Source organism: Stomoxys calcitrans, unplaced genomic scaffold (assembly GCF_963082655.1).
Source record: "Stomoxys calcitrans unplaced genomic scaffold, idStoCalc2.1 SCAFFOLD_72, whole genome shotgun sequence".
In the NCBI taxonomy this organism is placed as follows: domain Eukaryota; kingdom Metazoa; phylum Arthropoda; class Insecta; order Diptera; family Muscidae; genus Stomoxys; species Stomoxys calcitrans.
The window spans coordinates 17,501-25,000 of record NW_026739369.1 but is presented as its reverse complement, the minus strand read 5'-3'; the positions used below and the strand labels follow the sequence as shown (position 1 = coordinate 25,000).

At 51.4% G+C, this 7,500-nt stretch overlaps 1 pseudogene; it reads right to left on the bottom strand.

Moving 5' to 3' along the window:
• Positions 1-6,497: 6,497 nt before the first annotated feature.
• The window catches only part of LOC131998479 (large subunit ribosomal RNA), a 2,725-nt pseudogene continuing 1,722 nt past the window's right edge, over positions 6,498-7,500 (bottom strand).

The window sequence follows — 7,500 nt, the reverse complement described above, 5'->3', positions numbered from 1 at the left end:
CCGAGCTTTTGCTGTCCCTGTGTGTACTGAACACCGAGATCAAGTCAGCATTTGCCCTTTTGCTCTATGTGTGGTTTCTGTCCGCACTGAGCTGGCCTTGGGACACCTCCGTTATTATTTGAGAGATGTACCGCCCCAGTCAAACTCCCTACCTGGCAATGTCCTTGAATTGGATCATACCTGAGTATTAGGAGTTATACCAAATTTCAAATACGACAATGACACCGAAATGCCATCATCTCATCGAGATTTGTTTACAATTATATAACAAACTCTTAGTACTTTGATCAAGAAGCTTGCATCAAAACCCAATACCATAAGATATATAAATATATCCGTATAATGGCTAAGAAATGATACACGTTCCACTTAATCAAGTAAGTAAGGAAACAATAAGAGTAGTGGTATTTCATTGTCGATAAAGGCCCGAAGACCAATATCTCCCACTTATTCTACACCTCTTATGTCTCCTTACACTGCCAGATTAGAGTCAAGCTCAACAGGGTCTTCTTTCCCCGCTAATTATTCCAAGCCCGTTCCCTTGGCTGTGGTTTCGCTAGATAGTAGATAGGGACAAGTCCTAGTGGTGTTCAATGCAGGCACCTGCCGCGTTGGCCTAATCCTGCAGGGCTCTCAACCCCGGGTGAATATAATGCGTCCACCAACGCCCCCACACATAGCCTAAGATATGCAAGGCTACCAATTCGAGTTCACGTTGTCTGGACGCGTTCTCCCCCTTGGTTAGGGGCGGAGCACTATCTAAAACTCCTTCCGATCTATGGGTCACGGCACCCGGTTGCAATGCAACTCCACATCGAGCTTGCGCTCTACCCGCGATTTGGGTCCAAACCACAGCCACCACGTTACTCCCCACTGGGGCCTCACCATAGTCGGGCTGGAATCGAAATTCCAGGGGCCCCCGACTCCCGTGGTACCAGATTAAGGACTCCGGTCAGACCTCGTAGCCGAAGCTACTACCAGTTGAACCCCAAACGGTTCCGGACTGGTCACCTGAAAGGAAAACGGCCAAAGCCATTCTCCCAAAAAGACCCCCCCCCCATCCCCCTCAAAAAACCCCCACACCGCCAAGATCAAAACATGGTCGCAAACAAAAAACGGACTAAAAACCATTACGGACGTAAAAACGGACAAAATACCCAAACACGGACATAAAAACGGACGAGAACCCTATGCGGACAAAAGCAGACAAATTCCCTATACGGACATGACGGACAAAACGAACGGACAAGAACAGTCACTTCCCACTACGGACAAAAAACGGACGAGCACACAAAAAGCGGACAAAACATCAAGAGCCAAACCATCGGACGACCTCGCCAGAGGCCTATCACCGCCCACCTAACATCCTCCTCCTTCCAAACACCGCCCTCGCAAAGGTGGCCAACCTCGCAAACGTCCCAGAGTCCAACAAGGCCCTGCTCAAATCCCACACCCCCTCTGCATAGGATATACCCATGGCACCTAAGTCCCTGATGTCCGAATAGTACGGGCACTCAGTCAGTAAGTGCACCACGTCCTCAACCACACCCCCGCAGGCAGGACAACCTGCAGTCGTCGCCAGACCCCTTCTATGCAAAAATGCATTGAGAGAGCCATGTCCCGTCAGTAAAAACCCAAGACTAAGGCCAAAGCCAAAATCGGGTCTGTCCACAACAAACGTCGCGTCCCCAATAAACCGGTAAGTAACCCGTCCATTGTCACTGTCAGTCCAACGTGTCCTCCACCTATCATAAAGGCACTCCAAAAGGTGTGCCTTAAGCCGCCTAACATCCCCATTCATCAGATCCGGATCAGGAAGCCAATCCCTTTCAGCAACCGGAAGACCCCTCCTAGCCTTATACAAAACCGCGCGACGGATCACCTCCAAATCAAGAGGCGCAGCACCCAACAATACCTGCATCGCATCCGAGGAGACAGTCCTACACAAAGGCGCGCACGCCAACATAGCCGACCTCTGGCAAGAAGTCACCTTCTCACGTCCATGAACAGTCATGACTGCCCGATACCATATAGGCGCGCCATAAGTTGCACAGGCAACAAATAGTCCCGCATATATAGTCCGTGCAGCACGCCTGCTCAGACCCCAGTCACTCCTCAGAATGCGCCTAAGCACAACTGCCACCGCGGAAAGCCTTTCCTTTACATGGTCCAAATGGGCCAGGAAACGCAACCTCTCCGACACAACTACACCAAGGTACTTGACCCGCGGCGAGTATCGCAACGATACCGGGCCAGCTCTAATGAGCGGAGGCCGGCTAGAAGCCAATCTGCCCTTAAGCAGCATCAAAACCGTCTTCTCAGCAGCCACCTCAACACCCACACGATCACCCCATTCGCGCACCATACGCATGGCCTCCTCACCCAGGCGTTCAAGAGCAGCACGAGACTGCCCCTCGACCAAGATGAGGAGGTCATCCGCATAGGCACAAACCTTAAAGGAACGCGCCAACAGCTGAAGCAGAGAATCCATCATGAGGTTCCAAATGAATGGACCACAGATGGAACCCTGCGGACAGCCCCTTACAACGTCCTTCCAGACCGTTTCGCTGGCCCCTACCACACAAGCCCTCCTGTCACTAAAGTAACTGCGCCACAGACCAATCTCCTGACATCCCACCTCAACCAGCCTCGCGAGCACGTTACGCCATAAAAGGTTGTCAAATGCCCCCTTGAAATCGACAAATATGCCCAAGACATATTTGGCATTCGACCCGCTCACGCAATCCTGGACATACAGCCAGGCATCAACAGTACTTCTACCCTCGACAAACCCGAACTGATACGGGGATGTACCCTCGCCGTTGCTCTCCTTAAGCCTGTCCACCATCACTCGTTCCAGAACCTTGCCAAGAACTGGAAGCAAGCTAATGCCACGGTAGGACCTCGGGTTACTCCTGACACGCTCCGGCGACTTAAGCAGAACAACAACTCGGGCACATTTCCACGCACGCGGGAAGTACCCCTCCTCCACACACCTACTCAGAACAGCCAACAAGTACTCAGGCATCACCCGCCAAATGCTTTTATACATTTGGCCAGTCATACCATCCATACCTGGAGACTTCCTGCCCCTGATCCGACGAATACTGCTTTCTACTTCATAACTCTCCAAACCCGGACACACGAACATCTCCTCACTGGAAGCCTGCTCGAGTGGCTCAGAGTCCGGAAAGAATGCTCCCATTAACTCCCTAGCACAGTCCCCCCAAGATGATAGCACAGTGCCACCGACCTCGAGCCCCCCAAAGTCAACCTGCCTACTAAAATCACCACCACGCCGGCAAACGCGGTACAAAAGACCCCAGGGATCATCCCTATTGTCCCGTACAAAGCTCCTCCAGTCCTCCTCCTTCGCCCTAGCAAGCATGTCCTTGTACGTCCTAAGGTCACGCAAATACGCCTCACGACGAAAAGGCAAATCATCAGCATTGGAACGCCTAGCAGCCTGAAAACGACTCCTAAGCCTTCTTATATTCCTCCGCATCAGATTTAACTCCCGACTCCACCATCGGACCTTACTTGGCCTCGCAAAACTGCGTCTGCCAAGGAGTGCATCATTAACCGCACTCATTCGTCGTTCCAGCAAAGCAACCTGGTCGTCCACCGTCAGTCTACTAAATTCCTCTATTGGCATAGACGCGAATGCCGCCCTCACACTGTCCGCATACAACGTCCAGTCAATGTCCCGAACTCGCCAACCCGGAGCTCGGTCAGTAACCCTCGTACGTCCTTCGCGGTCCGAGATCACAATCTCAATAAGATTATGATCACTGACACCCCAGCCGTCACACACCCTCCACCTACTCCCAAACGCCGTCATTGCTGCCCCATTCGCAGCCGTCACGTCTATGTCGCTCACACCAGATGGACCATCAAAAGTATACATCTCACTAGGCTCATTCAAAACGCTGATATCCCTCTCAATCATCCAATTCCCAAGCAACTCTCCCCTAACGCGGCTTTCACTACTCCCAGAGTTCCTGGGAAACTTAGAAAACCACATAGTGGACGTTGCGTTCGCATCAAGGCACAGGATGAGCGGAGAGCTACCCGCGAGGCGTAGCACCGTATCCATGTATACCAAGTACGGCTCCATCTCAGCACGAAATCTACAGTAGATGCTAGCCAGCAACATCTTCCCACACCCCCACTCCACACCCACACACACACCGTATGGGCCCTGGTTTACCACCGTACAGTCCACGTCCCGGTCATTCACCACAATAGCAGAGTCACCCACACTGTCAGTATAGACCCGCATACCCCCCGGCAGACCTCTAACACGTCCGTCCACACAATAAGGCTCCTGAACCAGGGCAACCGAAGCGCCCAAATCGCACAGCGCTTGACCCAACTCATACATCACCACCCTCGAGCGCTGGCAATTAAGCTGTAAAAGCCTGAAAGCCATCTTAATTCCTAGCCTTCGCACGCGCCAACAACGCCGCATACGACGAACATGACGCCGACATGACAACGTGGTCAGCCGGCAGATTTCTCACATAGCAATTCCGACACCTCGCAGGGTTCGGACACTCGGACGCATAATGACCCACTACACCGCAATTCCTACAGACATCCTGGACGTACCTACATTCCCTCACACGGTGGTCAAAACCGTAGCACCGGAAACATGAGGGCACCAAGTCCAGCGCCTTCACCAAAAACCTGTAGAACCCGACATAGGCCCCCCGACTTATCAGCTGATCGGCAACATCCTGGGTACATTCCAGGGTCACCTGAACCGTCAATCGGTCATCCACCTTCCAGGCAGTCCTCAGCACCACACTCTTCCTAAACTCCTCCTCACCCATAGACTCCGCAAAATTCCTCCTGTATAGCTCCTGCATGAATTCCCCCGGCGACATCTCAGCACTCACGCGCTGAACCACGACCCTCGGGCCCAACTTCTGCTGGACCTCAACCCTCAGACCCGCCTCAGCGAACTTCCCGCTGCAGGCCACCTTCTCCCGCTCCTGCACCGACGGCGTGCGTATCACAGCACCTCCACTCCTGATCGGCTTCAGATCGTGGACACGGACATCCAAAGTCGGTGCAACCTCCTTCACGACCTTCTGAACGACCTCCTTCGATGACACGCCCTTCCCCCCTCTCACCACAACCGACCAGGTCTCCACAGGTTCCGGACCTACAGGCACCACCGGAGGTGGCACCGCCGGAACAACCACAGACGGACGAACAAAACCATCAACCGGCGCAACAGCACTGCGCACACCATCAACCTGCGTCTTGCGCAGACCATAAGCGTCCATCACCCCATTCCTCGCCTCGCTGCACTCCAAGGCCATCAACACCTCCTGGAATTTCGACCCCATGCGCCGTGTCAACATCCTCAAACCCCGCATACCATCACCGGATGCACCGCTCTTCTCAATCGCCTCGTCCATCCTGTCCATTATCTCGTCCCATGCGCGCACATAACCCCGTCCAGACGAAACCTGATGCACGGCGCGAACCACACCACGCGACGAACGCATCCTATCCACCGCCACATCCCCAGCAGGAACACCCTCCACCGTAGCAGCAGGAACCGCCACCGAAACCGCCTCCACCGACACCGGCTGCGCAGCAACCTTAGCCCTCTTCAAACCAGCACTCTCGGACCCAGAACTGGCACCACCAACACACCTATCACTAACCTTCTGACCCTCCTTATCCTTCTTCCTCTTCTCCCTCTTAGCCACCTTATCCAACGGAGGCCCCATACCAACAGCCCCCCCATCCGTCCCACTGTCCCTCACCATATCCCCTTCCGAGACGGAATCCATTCCGCCACCAGATCAGTGAAGCCCACCGAGAAAGCAGCCCAATCTGACAAACAGAAACCAAAATCAGACAACACAATCCAAGAACAATCCGAAAAAACAGTCCAATACAGTACGACTGTAAGCAGCGCACCCTATCAACAAAAACAAAAACAACCACCGAATACCCAAGACACCCACAACCACCGAACACAAAAACCACTAAACACAGCACCACTGAGATGCAGCGCCACCAAGCCACAGAGCAGAGAAACCACCAAGCACCCAAGACACCCACCAATAGCAAATGCAGCAAAGACACAAATTCCCCAAATGACCGTTACACAGGGCGACACTTATTCAAAAACCCGAAAAAATACACCCGAGACACACGAGTCCCCCTGTCCACAAACCCTCTAATGCGCAGACTCCGTTCAGGAAGTCGTCACACACAAGGTAAATAACCAAGTGGTAATCGCAACAACCCCAACCAAGACGACCAAAAATACACCCAGATAAGCACAGAATAAAACCAAAAATAAACAAAACCAACACAAAAGTACAAGCTTACCTGGTATACACCAGACGCAGAATACACCACAAGGCAGGATAGCACACAATCGCACAGCAGTCCACCGCAAAAATTGTCCAAAATGCACCGCAATCAAAAATCTTCGTAAGAGACGACAGTCTCCCAACGACTCAGCCACAACGGAAACGCCAAAGCAATTTCCACAGTAGATAGGGACAGTAGGAATCTCGTTAATCCATTCATGCGCGTCACTAATTAGATGACGAGGCATTTGGCTACCTTAAGAGAGTCATAGTTACTCCCGCCGTTTACCCGCGCTTACTTGAATTTCTTCACTTTGACATTCAGAGCACTGGGCAGAAATCACATTGTGTCAACACCCGCTAGGGCCATCACAATGCTTTGTTTTAATTAGACAGTCGGATTCCCCAAGTCCGTGCCAGTTCTGAATTGATTGTTAATTGATAGTCGTTATAATTTAAAGAGAATACACCTTGCGATGATACCCTAAAAATTTTAGCAAGAAAGTTCCACAATTGGTTACGTAACTACTATCCGAGGAACAAGATCCGTAGACCTCTATTTACCCAGAACGAGTACATAAACCATGTTATTGCTTCCCAATCAAGCCCGACTATCTCAATCTTCAGAGCCAATCCTTATCCCGAAGTTACGGATCTAATTTGCCGACTTCCCTTACCTACATTATTCTATCGACTAGAGACTCTTCACCTTGGAGACCAGCTGCGGATATTGGTACGGCCTGTTGAGAAGTTTGCGTGACCCCACCATAAATTTTCAAGGTCCGAGGAGAAAATATCGACACAACAGTAAATGTCATGCTCTTCTAGTCCATCTACCATATCTCTCTTCGAAAGACTTCCATGGTAGTACGACTATAAAACAGAAAAGAAAACTCTTCCGATATCTCTCGACGGCTTCTTTATGGTCGTTCCTGTTGCCAGGATGAGCGCAAGGCCCATATTTAATAACAAACGGATACTCAACAGGTTACGGAATTGGAACCGTATTCCCTTTCGTTCAAAATTATTCAAGTGTTTAATTACTCTCTCATATTGTGAAAATATGCGTGTGTGTTATTATAACTTGAAAATTTTCAGCTTTCGCCTTGAACTTAGGACCGACTAACTCGTGATCAACCACTGTTCACACGAAACCCTT